Raw genomic sequence first — 21,359 nt, 5'->3', positions numbered from 1 at the left:
GGAGAATCTGAATAGGCCAATCACAAGTAAGGAAATAGAAACGGTAATCAAAAACCTCCCCAAAAATAAGAGTCCAGGACCAGACGGCTTCTCTGGAGAATTCTACCAAACATTCAAAGAAGACTTAATACCTATTCTCCTCAAACTGTTCCAGAAAATTGAGAAAGATGGAGAACTCCCTAACACATTCTATGAAGCCAACATCACTCTGATCCCCAAACCTGACAAGGACAACACAAAGAAGGAGAACTACAGGCCGATATCACTGATGAACATAGATGCAAAAATCCTCAACAAAATTTTGGCAAACCGAATACAGCAATACATCAAAAAGATCATACACCATGATCAAGTGGGATTTATACCAGGGACACAGGGATGGTTCAACATCCGCAAGTCAATCAACGTGATACACTACATCAACAAAATGAAAAACAAAAACCACATGATCATCTCAATAGATGCAGAGAAAGCATTCGACAAGATCCAACACCCATTTATGATAAAAACCCTCAGGAAAATGGGTATAGAAGGAAAGTACCTCAACATAATAAAGGCCATATATGATAGACCCACAGCCAACATCATACTCAATGGACAAAAACTGAAAGCCATCCCTCTGAGGACAGGAACAAGACAAGGGTGCCCACTTTCACCACTCCTATTCAACATAGTACTGGAGGTGCTGGCCAGAGCAATTCGGCAGGAAAAAGAAATAAAAGGAATCCAAATAGGTAATGAAGAAGTAAAACTCTCGTTGTTTGCAGACGACATGATCTTATATATAGAAAACCCCAAAGAATCCACAGAAAAACTATTAGAAATAATCAACAACTACAGCAAAGTAGCAGGGTATAAAATTAACGTGCATAAATCAGTAGCATTTCTATACACTAACAATGAACTAACAGAAAAAGAACTCAAGAACTCAATCCCATTCACAATCGCAACGAAAAGAATAAAATACCTTGGGATAAACTTAACCAAGGAAGTGAAGGATCTATACAATGAAAACTACAAGACTTTCTTGAAAGAAATTGACGATGACATAAAGAGATGGAAAGACATTCCTTGCACATGGATTGGAAGAATAAACATAGTTAAAATGTCCATACTACCTAAAGCAATCTACAGATTCAATGCTATCCCAATCAGAATCCCAAGAACATTCTTCACAGAAATTGAACAAAGAATCCTAAAATTCATATGGGACAACAAAAGACCGCGAATTGCTAAAGCAATCCTGAGCAAGAAAAACAAAGCCGGCGGAATCACAATCCCCGATTTCAAAACATACTACAAAGCTACAGTGATCAAAACAGCATGGTACTGGTAGAAAAACAGGTCCACAGATCAATGGAACAGAATTGAAAGCCCAGAGATAAAACCACACATCTATGGACAGCTAATCTTCGACAAAGGAGCAGAGGGCCTACAATGGAGAAAAGAAAGTCTCTTCAACAAATGGTGCTGGGAAAACTGGACAGCTACATGCAAAAGATTGAAAATTGACCATTCTTTTTCACCACACACCAAAATAAATTCAAAATGGATCAAAGACCTAAAGATTAGGCCTGAGACAATAAGTCTTTTGGAAGAGAATATAGGCAGTACACTCTTTGACATCAGTTTCAAAAAAATCTTTTCGGACACTGTAACTCCTCAGTTGAGGGAAACAATAGAAAGAATAAACAAATGGGACTTCATCAGACTAAAGAGCTTCTTCAAGGCAAGGGAAAACAGGATTGAAACAAAAAAACAGCTCACTAATTGGGAAAAAATATTTACAAGCCACTTATCCGACAAAGGGTTAATCTCCATAATATACAAAGAACTCACACTGCTTAACAACAAAAAAACAAACAACCCGATCAAAAAATGGGCAGAGGACATGAACAGACATTTCTCAAAAGAAGATATGAATATGGCCAATAGACACATGAAAAGATGTTCATCATCGCTAATCATCAGGGAAATGCAAATCAAAACTACACTAAGATATCACCTTACACCCGTTAGATTGGCAAAAACATCCAAAACCAAGAGCGACAAATGTTGGAGAAGTTGTGGAGAAAAAGGAACCCTCATACACTGTTGGTGGGAATGCAAACTGATACAGCCACTATGGAAAACAGTATGGAGATTTCTCAAAAAGTTAAAAATAGAAATACCCTATGACCCAGCCATCCCATTACTGGGTATCTATCCTAAGAACCTGATATCAGAAATCTCAAGAGTCCGTTGCACCCCTATGTTCATCGCAGCATTATTTACAATAGCCAAGACGTGGAACCAGCCTACATGCCCAGAAACTGATGATTGGATAAAGAAGATGTGGTATATATACACAATGGAATACTACTCAGCCATAGAAAAAGACAAAATCGGCCCATTCACAACAACGTGGATGGACCTCGAGGGTATTATGTTAAGCGAAATAAGCCAGTCAGAGAAAGACGAACTCTATATGACTCCACTCATAGGTGGAAATTAGCATATTGATAAGGAGATCTGATCGGTGGTTACCAGGGAAAAGGGGGGGTGGGGGGAGGGCACAGAGGGGGAAGTGGTGTACCCACAACATGACTAACAAAAATGTACAACTGAAATCTCACAAGGTTGTAATCTATCATAACATTAATAAAAAAAAAAAGAAGAAGAAGATTATTATCTAGAATCAGAGCTTTTGATGTGACCTAAGAAATCAAAAGGCCAACCTCAAATGATGCCCAGAAGGACCACATCTGGCACAGGCTCCACAGGAAGTGGCAGGACATTTCTCAGCACTCTATCCATGGGCCACATTCATCCCCAGCATTTGCCTACCTGAGAAGCTGGTCATTTGAGGCTCACTTAGAACCCACAACTGGGTTAAACCAAGTTCAGGCCGTGACCCTGAGACTAGCTTCCCTAAGACATTTCTCAAACGCCAAATACTCTCTTAGCTGAGGATCTGGCTCTGTTCAACTCTGATTTCTGCTCTACTTAGTTGTAAGTACAGCTTTCTGCCCTCTGCAACATTTTCCATTCAGGGTCTCCCACTGAAGCCACACATATTCTCAGAGTTGTGGCAGGGGACAAAAACAACATTGGTCCTTTAAGTGTGAAGTACACAAAAACAGTTCCCGGTCTCAGTATGGTCAGTTAAGTTTGACTCAATCTGGGTCTGAGGAATTCTCTTGCACATGGCGCTACCTTCCCTCCATGTGGTGTCAACTGCGGGCTGTGGCTACGCACAATGTCAGAGTAGCTGGTTTCAGTCAAAACAGCTCTCGGTGCCATATGGCACCAATGTACACAACTGGTTGGTTTGGTGTCATGTAGACAAAACAACGATTTGATGGAATGGGTTTTCACTGTTCACCCAGCTCCAGTTGGCATGAGTCTAGGGTGTGCCTGCCAAGTATGTGGGCAGGTTGGGGCCCTGCACTCGTTGCTGTTTGCAGTGCTGGCAGCAGCCCCATTTTCCCGCTGCCTTCAGCAGTCTGAGGTACTTGATTTGAAGGGTGGGGGCAACAGAAGGGGAGTGAGTTTGGGAAGCTGATAACTAGAATGGGGACTGAATGTGTTAGTCCCCAAACCTGAAAAAGTCTCAGATGTTTCCTAGCTTTACCCTCCTGTCCAGAGTGGGATTTGCCGGAACATTGACGTTAACCCCAGCCTGTGCCTTTGCGGGACTGACCAGGCTACAACAAAGGCTTTCTTGGAATCTGAAGTTAAGAAAGATGAAGAGCCAGTGCCGCCTGTCTGTCTGCAGTGGGCATATTGTATAATAATCGCTCTCTCTGATCTTTCTTTTACATGTTCTTGGTTTCTCCACGTCTTCCTTTCAGCTTTGTAATGTGACACCTAGCCGCTGGCTTCTTATCTGTGCTGCCTACCCCCTTCCCAGCTCTCCTTTCTCAGTTCCACACAGAGAGCAGAGACCACTCCTGCTTTGAAGCCTTCAGGATCTTGTCGTTTCCCTTAACACCCCGTTTGTGCTGGACTCATTGTCTAGTGATGTCGTAGCTAGGCGAGGACCATAAACTGCACCCCCCAACCCCTGCCTTAATCCTGCCTTCATTTCCCCATCTCCTATAATTCTTCCCAATTATAAGGTGTCTCACTCAGGCAGGCCCTCATAGACCCAAGAGGCCCCTTCTTGGGGTGGGGACAGGGCTTAGATTTGAATATTTGGTCTGGGGTTTTTCAGCTCCTCCATAAACTCAGGAGGTATGAAAAACAAGACAGTTGGCTTGTCTTGGACAGCGTTTATACCTTGTGAGCTTCTTCTGGAGGGGGAGAGCAAATGGCCCTGTGCTATCAGGCTAAGCCCAGAAGAGATGGCATTTTCCACCTGTGGGGAAGCTTCTGGGGTTACCACCGTCTGGTGGGCCCACAGCTTTGGCCGGTGGGTGGTTGCATGATGAGCTGTGGCATGTGTGGCCCAGCTTGACCGCTCTGTGTCTAAAGAGCCCTGAGCCATCAGCTCAGCAGGGGCATAAAGAGTATAGGTGTTTTCCAAGTACCCCAAATTTGGAAAACAGATCATTCCCATCACAAATTGACAATTTCCTTCATAAAGAGATTTCCTTCCTGCTTCCTTTGCTCTTTCCAAGAAGGAGGACTGTGCTTTGAAGCAAGAAAAAAATTGCCTTCCACATAGCTTTTCTCAAAGATAGTGACTGCAATGAGCAGGAACTCCTCATCAGGGGTCCCCAGCTGCTCGGGCCTCTCAGAGGTAGGAATGGAGATACCCACACAATCTTAAACATTAAAAAAAAAAAGCTGGTTATAACACTGCACAAGCTAAGGGCAATAGCAGCATCCTTTACTTCTGGTTGTAATTCATGAACTTAGTATGTTAACTTGTGGGAAAATAAGTCTGTCTCCTGACAAAATAAACTACAGTTACGTAAGTAGGGTTTCTTTCTGGTGAAAAGTATGTTAAAAATTGGGATGTGCACGGGGAAAGTAAGGAAAGGAGACATTAGAGGTGAAAAGGCAAGCCCCCTTGGCGGCTTGCTCAGGGATTTGTCCTGTGGGAATCCCCATCAGCTGTCAACCGCTCAGGCTCTCCCATGGCCCTCCCACTACGCGGAGCTCAGTACCCGACGCACAGTCCCATGGGAGTCCACTACAAGGACTTTTCTCTGGAAACACAAGTTTAATAAGAGCTCGATTTAAGTTTTGCAATCTTTCCTTTCTGCCTGTACCACAAGTAAGATGCAAAGATGCTCAGGAGTGAGGGCTGAGGGGGAGGAGGAGGGATAAGATAACACAAGCAGAATAATGGACTACTATATGGCTGATGATAATAACAGTGGTCATGATTGGTATTATAATACTCATGATCAGTCCTTGAGTACCTTTTGGCGTTCAGAGTTTATTCAAATCCCATTATTCAAAGCCCATGATGATGTGGGCTGAGCAAGCATAATTACCCTCACTTTACAGATGAATAAATTGGTTACTTAATTAGCGTATGGCCAGGGCTTGAATCTAGATCTCCTGACTACTCACTAACGCTGTGTCTTCTCAAAGCACCAAGCGACGAGGCTGCTGGGGAAAGTCTGACCACTCCCACCCCTTCCCAACTGTCCCAGATTCTTTTGGGTTCCTAGACCTGCTGCATCTAACAGCTGAAAACAACCCTCACATGAAAATTAGACCATGCAGCACTAAGGATAAAGGAAAAAAGTTCATATCATCAAAATTTAACGTTTCTCCTCATCAAAAGAGAACACTAGGAAAGTGAACAGACAGTCCACTGGGAAAGAAACTAGGAAAAAAACATACGCAGCACATATCTGACAAATCCAGAATATAGAAAGAAATCCTACAAATCAAGAATAAAACAAACAATCCAATTTATAAAATAGGCAAAAGACCTGAACATATCCTTCACCAAAGGAGATATACAAACGGCCAATAAGCATGTGAGAAAGTGCTCAACATCATTAGTCATAAATGGAAATGAAAACCACAATGAGATAGCATTACCTACCCACTAGAATGGCTAAAAATTAAAATTCTGACATCACTGAAGAATGTGGAGCACCTGTCAGGGGAGGTGGGGGTCAGGGATAAAGTGGTACAACCTCTTTGGAAAACTGTTGGCCAATTTTATAACGTTAAACATACATTCACTCAAGATACTTATCTAATAGAGTAAAAAACATATGTCCATACAAAGACTTGTACACAAATATTCATTGCAGCTTTTATTCATAATAGCCAAAACCTTTAAACAACCTAAGTGTTCGTTGGTAGAATGGATAAGTAAATTATGGCATATTCATGAAATGGAATACTATTCAGTACTAAAAAGGTATAAACTACTGACTCATACAACAACATAGTAGAATTTCAAGCACATTATGTTGGGCAAAAGAAGACTGACATGGGGCCAGCCTTGTGGCCAAGTGGTTAAGTTCGTGCACTCCATTTCAGTGGCCCAGGGTTTTGCCCGTTCGGATCCTGGGCACGGACTTGGCACTGCTCATCAGGCCGTGCTGAGGTGGTGTCCCACATAGCAGAACTAGAAGGAACTACAACTAAAATATACAACTATGTACTGGGGGGGCTTTGGGGAGAAGAAGAAAAAAAAGAAGATTGACAACAGATGTTAGCTCAGGTGCCAATCTTTAAAAAAAAAAAGAAGATAGACACTAAAGAGTGCATACTGTATGAGTCCATTCCTATGGAGTCCAAGAACAGAAAATAAAAATTTATATTGATGGAAGTCAGAAAGTGGTTCGGAAGGTGGTAGAATTGGCTGGAAGGGGGCACAAGGGAAATTTCAGGGGTGATGGAAATGTTCTCTCATTTTGAGTAGTGGTTACATAGGTGTCTAAAACTGTCAGAACTCTTCCAACTAAACTCTTAAGATCTATGTATTTTACTATATGTTAATTATATCTCAGTAAATTTTTTTAAATGGACTCTGCTTGGTTAGCTACAAGTGTTATGCCTTGCTCCTTGGAGGCCAGTTTCTTCCCCTCTGGCTGAAAGCTGAGATGTGAGCTAATGAACTCCCCAAATAGCCTGGGCCTAAGGGGTGAAGGCAATGAAGAGTTTCAGCAAAACAGCTTCAACCAAAAGGCCTTTCTGCAGAGTGGTGCTGGAAAGGCTCTTCTCTCTGCTCCCACCCCAGGGGGATACTGACCCGTTATTTATTATCTTCATCTGTGAAAACTCAGAGGGCGAATACCAGAGGCTCTTGCCAGTCATCTCCCACTGTTGTCTAAAAAGGAATAAAGCACAACTCTCTGCAGAGTGCAGCTGGTCTAACTGGCCCAGGGTCACGCCTCATGCTGGGCAGGGAGGTACCTCATTGTTGGTGTAGAAGTCAGCTCCAATGACAGACTTGCTCCTAATTTTAGGATTCACTGGACCTCACACAGAGATTGACTTTAAAACTTTAGGAAAGGATGATAAAAACAAGGCATCAAGCCATACCTGTATGTTTCTAGACCAAGGATGCCTTAGTTCTCCTCAGAGGCACAGTCTGATGGTATCTAAACAACCCCTTGGGGCCAGGGAGTTCCCATCCCAGGGAGACTAGGATGTCAGGGGGCTTGGAAACTAGTCATATGAGGGACAGTCACAAGAATCATGTGCTTTTCCCCAGGAGAGAGTGTGGGGAAACACCACACCCATTCAAATAATTAAAGGGTTGTCTAAAGGAAGAAGAAACAGGCTTTTTTATGCCAAACTACAAAACTTCAACCAACGTATAGCAGTCACAAGAAGCTGGACTTTAATGCAACATAAAAAGGACCTTTGTACCAACCAAAGCTACTTGGCATTCCATTCACATATCCATTCCTTCAGCCAATAATTTTTTAATATCTACCGTGTTGTACACACACACAAGGATGGATCAATTGCAGACTTGGCTCTGAATGATGCTCACTGCAGGATGGGAGAGAGATGTGACTATAAATAATTCAGATACAAGACAGCAAGAGAGAGCACAGGTGAGAGGCCTTGTCAGTAGAGGGAGTGATGACTTCCAACCTCAGCTAGACATTCCACAATGCTCACCAGTCATTTTGCTCCTTCTGGTTTATTCTTTCATGTATTCAATAAATATTCTGTGGGCTTTAACATGTACCAGGCACTGGTCTAAATGCTGGGGATATAGAGTGAATAAGAGAAAACCCCTCATCTGCATGGAGTTTATATACTACCAAGGAAAGACAGCCAAAAGGCAAACAGATACTATATTCTGTCAGTTGGTGACTGGTACTAGAGAGAAATAGGGTTGCTCTGAATATTTCTCTTCAAGTAATCAAACAGTCCCTTTTCTCTTGCTTTTGACTATAATGACCTCCCACCTCACTGAGAAAATTATGGCCTCAGCCCCCTCCCTTGCACATCGCAACTACTGTCATTTCTCCCTGTCCTTACCCAATTACTTTCTGATTCAGAAGAAAGAAAGATTCTTCCTCCAAGACTGACCTCTCCACTCATGCTCTTCCCCTGCCTCAAGGGCCTTGCTCCATCAGCTCTGCCAGCTGCCACCCGCCCCCCCATGCTCCCCACCCTTGCTCTCCTCATTCATTAGCTTGTCCAAAACTCACAGACTTGTTCATTTCTCATAGTCTTAAAGCAACATTCCTTGCCTACCCCCAAGACGGCAAGCAGGGGTTAGTCAAGAGCTAATTTGGATCAATTGGTAGCAGCTTCCTGAGCAGAGTGGCAAGGGGGAGTTCCCAGGATCCTGCGTGAACCCATAGAAAAGATAGACCTGATGGTTTATTATGTGTACCCATGGTCACAGAGAGCACCAGGTGTCATGGTGCTCTTGATGAGTACCCACAGATCCTGTCCCACGCTGACTCTCTCTCAAACTTTGTTGCCAAACTTCTTAAAAGCACATGCTATACTTCTTGCCTCCACTGCTTCACCTCTCCTTCATTACCTCACCTGCCTCACCATGCTTCTGTCTACTGACCTGCTCCTGTAAAGATTAACAATGATCGCCTAATTGCCAGTACACTGGCTTTCCCCCTCATTGTGTTTGATGTCTTGGTAGCCTTAACTGTTGGTGTTCCCTAAGATTATGTCTTCAGCCCCCTGCTCAACTTTCTCACACTCCTTGGACAATTTCATCCATCCCATAGATGCAAATATAACAGTGTGCTCTGGTAGCTTCTCATTCGGTCTCCTGCCCAGAATGCTCTCCTGAGCCACTGGACACTTCCACTTGGATCTATCACTGAACATTTCAAACTCCTGGTGTCCAAAATAGGACACATTATCCTCTCTCCAAATGCCTCTTCCTCCTGAATACCATTTCATAGTTTATAGTATTGCTGATCTGGCAAGCACCCAAGCCAGAATAGTTGAAGTGATTCTTGACTTCTTCCTCTCCCTTACCTTCTTCATCAAATCCATCACAAACTCCTTTCTGTCAATTCTACCTCAGAAACATCTCTTGAAACCACTACCTCCTTTCCATCCTCACTTCCACTTCTTTAATTCCAGCCCTCATCTCTTTCCTACTGTTGAAAAGACCTCCTATCTGTCTCCGTTTCTTTATGCTAACTCCTATTTCTGTCCAATTCCTCCTCCCCAGAACTAGAATTCTTTTCTTAGAAAAGTAACCTTAGCATGCTATTCCCTTAGTTAAAAACCTTCTAGAAATCATCCAGACATCATTTAAATGGTGAATGGTTAAACAAACATACCATGAAATACTACTCAGCAATGAAAAGAAACAGACTCTTGATAAACACCACGACTTGGATGAACCTTAAGAAAATTATGCTGACTGAAACAAAGCCAATCTCAAAAGGTTACATACTGCATGATTTCATTTATGTAACAGTCACGAAATAACGTAATTAAAGGGGTGAAGAACAGGTTGATGGTTGCCAGGTATTAGGGATAGGGGATGGGTGTGGCTATAAAGGGGTGACACAAGGGAGTCTTGTGGTGATGGCAGTTGAGTATCTTGATTGTAACGGTGGTTACTCAAGGCCACAGATGTGATAAAATTGCGTAGAGCTACACACACACAAGCACACACACACATTAGTTCACATAAACTGGTGAAAACTGAATAAGATCTATGGTTTGTACCAAGGCCAATTTCTTCATTTTGATATTGTGCTATGATCAGATAAGATATTAACATTAAGGGAGGCCTGGGGAAGGGTGAATGAGACTTCCCTGTACCTTTCTTTACAATCTTCTGGGAATCTATAATTATTTTAAAAGTTAAAACCTAAATAAATATTTTAAAAATAAAGCGAAAAACACAAGAAGAAAAACCATCAATGGCTCCCCATTTTTTACAGGACAAAATACAAACTCCTTTGCTCAACATTTGAGGCCCTTAACAACGAGCCTCATATCATTGCTCTTTCTGTTACACCCTTCATTCATTCATTCAATAATCTTTGGGAACCCACGGTGGGCTGGGACACCAAAAATACAGTAGTGAGCAAGACAGATAAGGCCCAAGCCCTCAGAAACTTACAGTCTTTGGGGAACACAGTCAACTGCTCAAGCAATTCCAGTGAAGCAGGCCAAGTGTCACAACTGGGAAGTACAGAGGCTGACTTAATCACCCTCCTCATCATCCGTTTTCACTGTGCTCTTCCCTTTGCCCAAAATGCCCTTTCCTGCACTGGTGAACTTCCACTGTCAGCTCTTCTATGAAATCTTCCAATTCATTCATTCAGCCAGTCAGTGAACAAACACTTACTAAGCACCAACTCCATGCCAGGCCTTGTTGCAGGCATTGGGGCTGCCCTTGGACAATAGCACAGCCTCTGTCCTCTTGCAGCTGATACTATTTGGAGAGACAGATGATAAACAGCCAAACAGGAAAAATGGCAGTGACAAGCTGTAGGAGAGTGGTTGGAGAGCAATTAGGCTGGGTGAGTCAGGGGAAGTTCTCTCCAACCAGGTGATGTTTAAACTGGTACCTAAATGAGAGGAAAGAGCAGGGGGGAGTATTGTAGATAAAGGAAGGCAGGAAACTGGTATAAAGTCTTAAGAAGGAAACATGTGGCCTGTTGAAGGAACAGAAGGTTAGTGTGATGGAGCAAAGTGGGAGAGGCAGCTAACAGAGCAGAAGGTCAGAAAGGTGGGTAGGGGGCCGTTTTGAAGGGCTTTATAAGTCAGGGTGATGAGTTGGAAGGTCTTTCCTAGTACAACAGTAAGGCTCTGGAGGGTTTTAAGCAGGGGAGAAACATATCTGAAGGACTTTTTAAATCATCATTCTGACTGTTGTGTGGAGAAGGAATTGTAAGGTAAGGAGGGTGGGTGGGAGAAGAATCAAAGAGACAAGTTAGGAGGCAAGAGACGATAGGGCTCCCTGCTGGCCTGCAGGTCCTTGATCACTTTGCTGATGCTCATTTGTCCCTTGATTTAGGGTCTGTGGTTTATGTACCTGTCTTCCTGACAAGACTATTGCTAATGGAAGAGACTGACCATGTGTGATTCTTTTTTGTCCCCCTCATGACTACCTGGTTCAGTAGTTTTTCAAATAAAATTCAATTACTATAAATAGTTATTATCCAGCTATAGAAGGAAGGAAAGTGGATCCCGGGAAGACTCTAGAAAACAAATGACATTAAGTAGACCATGAAAAATGGGTAAAATTTGGACATGTAGGAATGGGAGGAAATAGCCCTCTGGATGGAGGGAACAGTGTGATGAAAAAACAAAGATGGGAAAACAATCAATGCATATGGAGAAAGGGCAAGATATGATGGTGTAGCCATCGGCCTGGGGGAAGGACTGTGAATGGATGCAGGAGAAAATAAGTTGGAAAGATTAGAAAGTTGGGTTGAGGTAAAATTATGGTGGTTCTTGAAGATTGGACAAGAGCATAGCCTTGCTGTGCTTCCATCTGAACCAAGGAACTAGTCTTAAATTTTGAGGACAAAGGGGGAGCTATTTAATGTTATTGAGCAGAGGAATGATAAAATTTGAACTCTGCCTCTGAAAAATAAAACTGAAAGCCACTGGAGTGGGAAGGATAGGAGATGGGAAAAGTGTTTTGGAGAATGGAGAGCAGTGTTCAAGGTAAAAGGTAATGGGAGTTACCTGGGCCAGCCTTTGTTCTTCTCCCCCTGAAGCAGTAAGTTATGTCTCTGTAAGCCCTCCCACCATCATTTCAGGGTTTTTATCAGTGTAAGACTTTATAAGGTCATCACAGTTTCTGCATTCCCTCAAAGCACAGGTAGGGTGGGTGAAGATTGTTTCCAGAGAAGCATGGACCATTCTATTCCATCAGTTTCCAGACAGAAACCCCAGGTAAAGTTGAAGAGGGTTAAGAAAGATGTCACCTACAAAAGGTGGACCCAGGAGCTGGGAAGCCCTCGGGGCGAGGCAGGGATGCAGGGCAAGCCTGCTCACTCCGAGTCTGGGGATTTGTTTTTCCATGTGGATTTCCTTCCAAGAGTGCAAATGTGTTTTCTTCTCTTGGTCTCCAGTTTGCCACGCTTCCCAGCTCATTCCACTGGATTGTGTTACCCGCCGCATTGGGTTGTTTTCCCCTGAATGCTTCCAGCTGTTTCACTCCCTGCCTTCTGCTTATGTGCACTTCTCAGTCGTGGCGTTCTTCCCTCCCGGGATGCTATTCCCAACACCGGTTATGAATACAACTCTGATTTACCATCCTCCCTGCCCTCCCCCACCTACTATTTTCTAGTCCTACCCAATCCTGTGTATGTTTCACTAGCCTCAGCAAGAAGAAAGGAACTAAAATTTACTATTTATTCGCTTATTACAGACCGGGCACTGTGCTAAACCATTTACATACATAATATAATTGGATCCTCACAGCTAGTCTGTAAAATAGGTATTATTATTGTTCCCATTGACTAGATGAGGAAACTGATGTTTAGGGAGTTTATGCAACTCACCTGTGGTTGTAGAGTTCAAAGCCAGGATTTGACCCAGCTCAGTGCGCCCGCAAAGGTCATCTGTAGCACCAAGTACATTCAGAACTGTATTTTTTTGAACTCACATGTATGGTTTCATATCGGGCATATCCTTTTACAACTTGCTTTTTTTCATTCAACATTACATATCTGAGATTTATCCATGTTGATAAATTTTATTTACCTCATCCTAATAACTTTATTTTATTTTATGAGTGTACTACATTGATGGATGTTTAAGTCAGATCCAATGTTTTGTGGTTACAATATGTATTCTAGCACTTAGTTCTATGTGCCATGTGAGAAACTTTATTTAGGGCATGTACCTAGAAAGGAGATTTCTCAGTTGTAGGATATGGGCATCTCCACCTAAGTCCATTTGAATTGCCTACAATCTCTTTGCAAAGGGGTGGTATCAGTTTATACTCCCACCAGCATCCCACATTCTCACCATCACTTGCATTATCAAATTCAGAAGCAAATTTGGCAAAATCTGCATGGTAGGTATGTGGATGTGTGGTGTTATTTTATTTTCTGTGCTCCTCCATACATTTGAAATATTCCATAATTTGGATTAAATTATTATGATTGACAACTTTTATCAGTGGCTTGGATGAAGAGTTAGAATTCTTACTATGGCGTCTGCAAATAACACAAACTTAGAGGAGCAAGATATGTGAATGCCAATATGATGTTGTGATTCATAATCAGAAATATGTATTTGGTCTTGTACCCCATTCCTGGCACAGATCTCCTAAAACCCTTGGAGTTTCCTAAGTGAGGAGAGCAAGAAAGGCGTCTTTTGTTATGTTAAGGAGGTGACTTTGGAATTGCACCTTAAGATGAGGACTGGTTGCCAGGAGAACCAACCATGTGATTAGAGGTTGGAACTTTCAGACCCATCTCCAGACCTCCAGGGAGGGGAGAGGGGCCAGAGATTGAATCAATGGCCAATGGCCAATAATTTAATCAGTCATGCCTGTGTAATGACGCCTCCATAAAACCCCAAAAGTACTAGGTTCAGAGAGCTCCCGGGTTGGTGAACACATGGAGGTGCTGAGAGAGTGGCACAGAGAGGGCATGGGAGCTCCATGTCCTTTCCCCATGTCTTGCCTGATGCATCTCTTCCATCTAGCTGTTCCTGAGTTACATCCTCTTATAATAAACTGATAATCTAGGAAGTAGAATGTTTCTCAGAGTCCTCTGAGCTGCTCTAGCAAATTAATCGAACCTGGGAAGGGGATTATGGGAGTCTCTGGCTTATAGTCAGTCGGTCAGAAGCAGAAGTTACCTGAGCTTTTGACTGGCGTCTCAAGTGTGTGTATGTTTGGGACCAGGGGGGTAGTCTTGTAGGACTGAGCCCTTAACCTGTGGAATCTGATGCTATCTCCAGGTAGATAGTGTCAGAGTTGAGTTGAATTCTCAAACACCAGCAGGGTATCCGAGAATTGCTTTTTGAGGTGGGGAAACTCACCACACACAGACGTTGGAAATTTGGGTCCCATAAGACCCCAAGTGAGCCAGGCAAGCATATTAAAAATAAAAAATGGGATCCTACTATAAATGGGGGGCTTGTAACCCTTTTATCACTCTAAAAGATGAGTATGCCCACAGCACGAAAGAGCACCATGGAAAGCAATTCCCAGCATCAGATCTAAGGGGTGCATTTAGAGCCTTGCTCAGGACATGAAGAAAAGGGGGATAGGGAGCTGAGAACCCCAAGAACAGACCAGGAAAGGGCTTCATAATAGGAAGAGGCAACAGGCGGGCCATGGACCACACAGGTCCTGCAGCTGGATATTCCCGAGGGCTGCTAGCAAAGGTTTTGAGGCAAAAGCCATGCCAAACACTGCTCTCTGAACTAACCTAGGCCTCCAATAACAAAAATAATGATGATAAAAACTGCATTTTCCTAAGAGTCCATTTTGTGGCAGGCAGCACTGTGTTCGGTGCTTTATAAACATCATCTTTATTCCTCAGGACAGAACTGGAACCTAATTTTCAGGTAAGGAAACCAGGCCGAGCCAAAGGACACAAGCGTTTTTCAAGTCTTTACTGTGTCCTGTCGCACAGCCAAGGTCAACATCAGTGGGGAGGGACACAAACTCTGCTCTCAGCCAGAGGCACTGAGTTTACAGGATCACGGGGTGGATGTATAATCCTATCACAGGGGAATAAAGACCTGGAACCTGGAACCATTACTCCAAACTACCACATTTCTCATCAAAAATAAAACCAGTATTATAGCCAACTTGGAGCCTGCATTTAAGAAACACTGTTCTAACACGAGGTGCTAAAAGGTGATATAAAAGTAATAAGCATAGCCAAAAACAAAAATGACCAGTCTTCACTCTGTTCCCTGAGAGGGCAGAATGCTAGTTTATACATAACTGGCATCTTTTTTAAAAAAATGTGACTTTTTAGTAAAAGTCAGCTTCCTTCTCCACAGAGAGGAGACTATTGAGACACGTAAGCCCTGTGGCAGTTCCTTTGGTTGCCTTCCTCAACCGAACATCTTGCCTCAACGCCCTTTCCCAGTTTGCTCAATGGAACCAAGAAGGTGCGATCTTTTTGGAAAATACTCATTGAAGATACTTCAAAACACTGCTGTGAGGATCAGTCAAGGCGATATATGTGAAGCGCTTATCAGGATGCCAGGCCCAGCTGAGGAGCTCAGAACACGAGAACGGAGAGCTACTGTTCCAGTAAGCCCATCCTCTCGCATCCTAACAGCACCAGCGCAGTGCTGGGCCCGGGTGTCATTCAATAAACGCTTGCTGAATTGATCTTAGCATCAACTGCATGGTCATGACCTCTTCTCTCTGCCCAAAAGGGTGCTAAGAGGCCAGTGGTAGAGCCCAGCTGGGTGGGGGTCAGAACAGGTGCAGGAAGGCGATGTAACCCATGAAATCTCTGGGTAACAAAGTCAGTCATGAATACCTGGGGAATTACTCACTTTCGCTTTCTCTTTGCCTCTGCTTGACCCCATCAACAGAGACAAGGAAAAGTTAACTTCATCTCACTCATTTGGCAAACTTTACTAAATGCTGCTAAATGCTTCAACTGGCTACTAAGTCAATTGAAGAGAGGAGAGGCCATTGTGATGCCAGATGAACAACATCCAATCTTTGCCCTTGTGTTGTACACAGGCTAGTAGGGGAGACCAACCCCCAACAGTCAAACCATAAGAAGCATCAGAATAACACGGTGGGTGCTCAACAGAGGTACGAAGAGGTGTTCTGGGGACCCAGGTGACATATGCCTTGACTGTGTTCGTTTTTCAAATAAGAGAAATTGAAAGCATTGTTCAGTATTAGCATATCATTAAGTATCTTTTTAAAGCAAATCTTTGTTAAATAAATAATTGATCTTTTGGGAGACTCTATATGTTTTGGTTTTGCCCTGGTGACTACAAAATCTAGGCTATCTATTCCCCATGGGAGCACTTGGTAAATATTTGCTGCCGAGATGAAGGAGGCTTCGTCAAGTAGCATCCATTCTACCATGTGCTGGTACCACACAGCTGCTCCCCAGACACTAATCTGAATGGCTATCACCTGCAGAGCCTGAAAGGGGCCCACGGGGCTTCACTCTACCTTCCCCTCCCTGCCTCCGCCACATTTGGCCCGGGCTGTCTCTAAATCATGCTCCTCTCTGGTCTCTCTTCTGTGGGTGCCTGCTCCCCCAATCTCCTTCCCACTTTCCCATTTCCCTCTTCAGAGAGAGAGGTGCTGTGTTCTGCTCCAGACAGGAGGAAGCCCACAGAGCCAGCTTGAGTTGGCTGCCCTTTCCCAGAGCACTGAACATCTTGAAGATATTTGTAATTTTACTCACAACCAGAGGATATAATTCATCGCTTGCTGAATCAAAGTTCACCAGCTGCCAGAGGATTCCAGAGACCATTTGTACATTGCTTAAAAGTGAAAACAAAATGAAATGGTTCTACTCTCACCCTACCCCCCCCCACACACACACACACACAAATATACACACATACAACCAAGACTTTGGCTCTTGCTCCCAGACAGAAGGAGCCACACCACCTCCTGCTTGCCCCTGCCTCCCACCCCTTGATCTCTAAGGAGAGATGGTTCAACTCATATTTGGGATATACAGACTTTGTGGATGCAAATCAGGCCCAGGCAGACTACAAGGTTAAGAGTGAATTACTGTCAGCAATGAGGGGCTTGAGGGATACAGGGAATCCTAGCCAAGGAGAGGGATGCAGACTTGCTCTCCTATGCAATTAATCATCTGTAAGTGCAAAGGGATGGCCACTGCAAAGATTAGGTGAGTCTCAACAGCTTGCTACATCTCTGCTTTCCAGCTGGGGCCGTGGGTTGGAGAAGTTTGATCAACCCCTCCCCATTGCCTGGACTTTGGAGGACAGAGAAAAAGCAGATTGATAACTGACAAGACAGACTGTGGGGCATGAGAATGTCTTCCCTGACCTTCCAGGGTCAGCAGGCACTGTCCTAAGCACAGGGACTCTGGCCTTGACTTTCCCCATGGTTTCTACTTGCAGAAGCTGAGTGAATTCAGATACCCAACCACATGCAACAGACTGTTCAATAGTAACAATTGCTGCCACATATTGAAGACTAACTGTGTGTCCTGTGCCTCGTTAACCCTATATATACATGATCTTATTTAATCCTGACTGCAGCCCTTTGAGGCCGGGCACCACACTTATCCCATTTTCGCAGATGAGGAAAGTAAGGCTCAGAGAGACTCAATGACTTGCCCAAGATCACGCAGTTGTTGAGTGATGGACGCAGGATTTGAACTCAGGCCTGTCTGATTTAGAGGCTGCTGTTTGGAACCACCAGACTTCTGCCTCTCCCTAGACACTGAAGGAAGCCTCACAAGACAACGTCGTCTTTGAACTGAGAACAAGAAAAGGGGTTATTCCCCTGAACACATGACAGATTGTTTCTACTTTACTGAAAATAACTATAAAAATGACTAGGAGACAAATTTGTGACTCAACTATAGCAGGAATCAGTTATGTCCTTCCAACATGTTCTGAGTTTTACTTCCCCATTCTCATTCTCAACTTCTTGGCTTCCTACACCTTCCTAATCCTCTGTGGGTATCTTTGCTTGTTTTTATTATGATATGTGTTTTCTGTGATCCACTGCATATCTTTTGTAGAATGAGCTGGGAAATAGAAATATGGAAATAGATAGATGGCAGATAGAGGGATGATTGGACTGATAGATGGGTGGATGGATGGACATACACAGACAGATGGATAAAGAGATGGAGAGACGAATGAACAAACAAAGAAACAGACAAATGGACAAGTAGATGGGTAATTGGGTGAACAGACAAACGAGTGGACAGAAGACAGACAAATAGATGGACAAAGCTGTCCTAACCTGTGTGTAGCCTGACTCTAACTGACAACCATGCCAGCTGCCTGGACCCTCCGAGAACAACAGCTGACCACAAGGTAACACCACCCTGATGGTAGAGAGGCCTAGGAGGTCCTCTCTTGTCACCAAGAGTTGGCTCTCTCATACCTGGTCAGTAAAAGGGTGTAGGATTGGCTTAATACAAACCCTGGACCGCTGCTCCAGTCCACCTCCTCGGCCAGCCATGCTCTGCTGCCCTGGTTCTTGCCTGCCCCATTCTCCAGACCACAAGGGGACCCAAACCTCTCCACGTGGCCAACATTACCTTACTTGGTTTTTATCTTTTACACATGGATTTTTACACCCATTTCCCACCTGCCACCCCTAGCCAGATTGTAAGTACCCTAAGGGCAAGAAACATATCTCTTACCTCTCTTTGTCCGGCATTTACTTCCATACACACTGATGGCAAGGTAAAAAATGATCTCATGGAGTGCATCCTCAGTAAGTGCAAATCACAGGCTTCTATCTTTGAGGAAGTTTCTTTAGCCTCTTGGAACTGTCAGAAAATACGTGCAGTGCTTAATGATACCATCCATAAATAGCAACCACTGTTTATGAAAATGTCCCAGCACCACCACAATGGCAACTTATTGAGGTTTTACTAAACGTATTATATAATAAAAGTTAATAACTATAGAGTGCTCACTACTGATCAAAATACTTTACATTTAATACTCAAACTTCATCAATATTAAGACCTAAAGGGAAGTCCTATTATTATCCACATTTTACAGATGAGAAGACTTACCCTGAGTGAGGTTAAATAACCTGCTTAAGGTCACACATTAGTAAGAGGCAGGGCTGGGGTTCCAATCTCAGTCCAACTCTAAGCCTGTGAGCTTAACCCCCAAGCTATGGGACCATTTTAGGTGGGACAAGTAGAGTGAGCGCTCCTGACCTTGTGGAAAGTCATTAGAGAGTTTTAGCGGATGCCTTCTGACCAGCTCTGACCATACAACCCCTCTCTCTGATCAGACAAGGACTGCTAGAGTCCAACACAGAGACATGAGCTGGCAGTGGCTCATTGGGGCATTTCCCAACCAATTCATGACCAGTCACTCCTGCTCAACTCCCAAAGCTACAGTAGGAAGGGCACCTGACTGGAATGTCAAGGTCTGGGTTCATGGCAGCCATTCAGTTCCTTTTGTGACTTTGCCTGAGTCACTTGACTTCTGTGACCTTCAGTTTCCTCATCCGCAAATGGGAACAGTAAGGTCGGCCCGGGATACTGCACAGGGCTATTGTCAGGATCAAATGAGCAGCCGAGACTGGAAGCTGCCTTGTAAAGGGAAGGGGGCTCTGCTCAGTTCTGCCAAAGCCATTGGCAGCATTTCTGCTTCAAGGCCCCTCAAAAACATGATCTAACTGGATGATTCAAATGGGCTTCCCAAATGCATTACAGATCATCGTGAGGAAATACCAAGTGCTGTCTGAGAGTTCAACCAGCCTCGAAGGTTACTCTCAAGTCTAGTGAGTGAACCACAGGATATCACTTTGGGCTCCTGGCCACTTGGCTGCAGTGTGAGAAATGCTTCAGGCTTGCTCCGTTCAGACTTGGTTTGACCACAATCATATTAAATATTAAATCATCTAGTGGCACTGGCAGAGAAAAATACTATGTCAGGCATTAGCTATTCTGCCTTTTGTTACTATCCATAACAATTTCCTAAGCATTTAGAATACTTCAACTTTGAGCCCAACGCTTAGAAAGAAATTATATCTAGCCTAAAGGAACTTTGTCCCAATTTCACTGGAAATTAAAACCCGGCCCCCAGGCACGGACACTGTGTTTCTTCATGCTGTTGGCAAGCAGATGGCTCCATGACAAATGCAAGCCCGCTGACTCAAAGGGAGACTGTGGCTCTTTAGTGTTGGGGCCTTGGCGCCCCAGCCTCCCTTGTCCCATTCATCGCAACATTAATTTCCAGCCCTGTCTCCTTCTCCAATCTCTCAAGTTCCCCCTCTCTTCCAGCTGACAGCACCGCCTCTACCCCACCTAGAGCTGTGCTTTTCAAACCATGGGTCATCTCCTTAACCAAGGAATCCAACTCAGTCTCACTAGTGGAGGGACAAACTGACATCGCGAGCCCTCTCCTAGGATGCAGAAAGAAGTACGCAAAGTCGCCTCTGCAGGGATCCTGCCCAAAAGGTTTCACCAGGATCGAATCACAACGAAGCAATCAGACACATCTAGGCTGTGGGACGTTCTAAGAGACCATTGGCTTGGACTCTGCAGAAGTGTTAATGTCATTAAAAAAAAAAAAGTGGGAGACTGTTTTAGATTAAAGGGGACTGAAGAAACATAACTAAAGGCAATATATGGATAAACCTTGATTGGAGTCTGGTCCCCGAAAAATTGCTTTTAAAATTCTTGAGGAGGTGGCCAGCACCATTAAGTGGTTAAGTTCGGCAGGTTCCACTTCACTGGCCCAGCTTTATGGGTTTGGATCCCAGGCGTGTACCTACACCACTCGACCCACAGATAAGTAGAGGAAGATTGGCACAGATGTTAGCTCAGGGCTAATCTTCCTCAGGAAAAAAAAAAAAAAACAATTCTCAAGAAAAAATGGAGAAGTTTGAATATCAGATGATCTTATTGGATGAAAGTTAGTTTCCTGGGTGGCCTAATAGTAACACAGTCATGTTGGAGAATGTCCTTACTCTAAAGAGAGGCATTCAGGGCTGAAAAGATATGAGGTCTGCAGCTTTCAAATACATATACAGTGAATCCTCATTATTTGCAGATTCTGTATTGCAAATTTGCCTGCTTGCTAAAATTTATTTGTAACCCCAAAATCAATATTTATGGTACTTTCACGGCCTCTTATAGACGTGTACAGAGTGGTGAAAAATTTGAGTCACCCAGCGTGCACATTCCCAGCTGAGGTTGAACAAGGCAACACTCTGCCTTCTTGCCATACTTATTTTATACCATAAACAAGTGTCTGTTTAGTGCCACGTTTTTCATGTTTCAGGGGGTTTTTGGAGCTCTTGTTTTTTGCGAGGGCCCCAAGGGTAGTCTAGGGTTCCTGAGTGCATGAAGGCTGTG

At 43.7% G+C, this 21,359-nt stretch overlaps 1 long non-coding RNA gene across 1 annotated transcript in view; it reads right to left on the bottom strand.

Moving 5' to 3' along the window:
- Positions 1-21,152, bottom strand: part of LOC138924971 (uncharacterized) — a 45,593-nt gene extending 24,441 nt beyond the window's left edge. Inside the window, exon 1 of the long non-coding RNA XR_011440459.1 lies at positions 18,678-21,152. This is a non-coding gene — a long non-coding RNA (uncharacterized lncRNA). The remainder of the gene's footprint in view (positions 1-18,677) is intronic.
- Positions 21,153-21,359: the final 207 nt, after the last annotated feature.

Source organism: Equus caballus, chromosome 7 (assembly GCF_041296265.1).
Source record: "Equus caballus isolate H_3958 breed thoroughbred chromosome 7, TB-T2T, whole genome shotgun sequence".
In the NCBI taxonomy this organism is placed as follows: Eukaryota; Metazoa; Chordata; class Mammalia; order Perissodactyla; family Equidae; genus Equus; species Equus caballus.
Note: the sequence above shows the minus strand (reverse complement) of the source record. Positions and strands in the feature narration are given on the sequence as shown.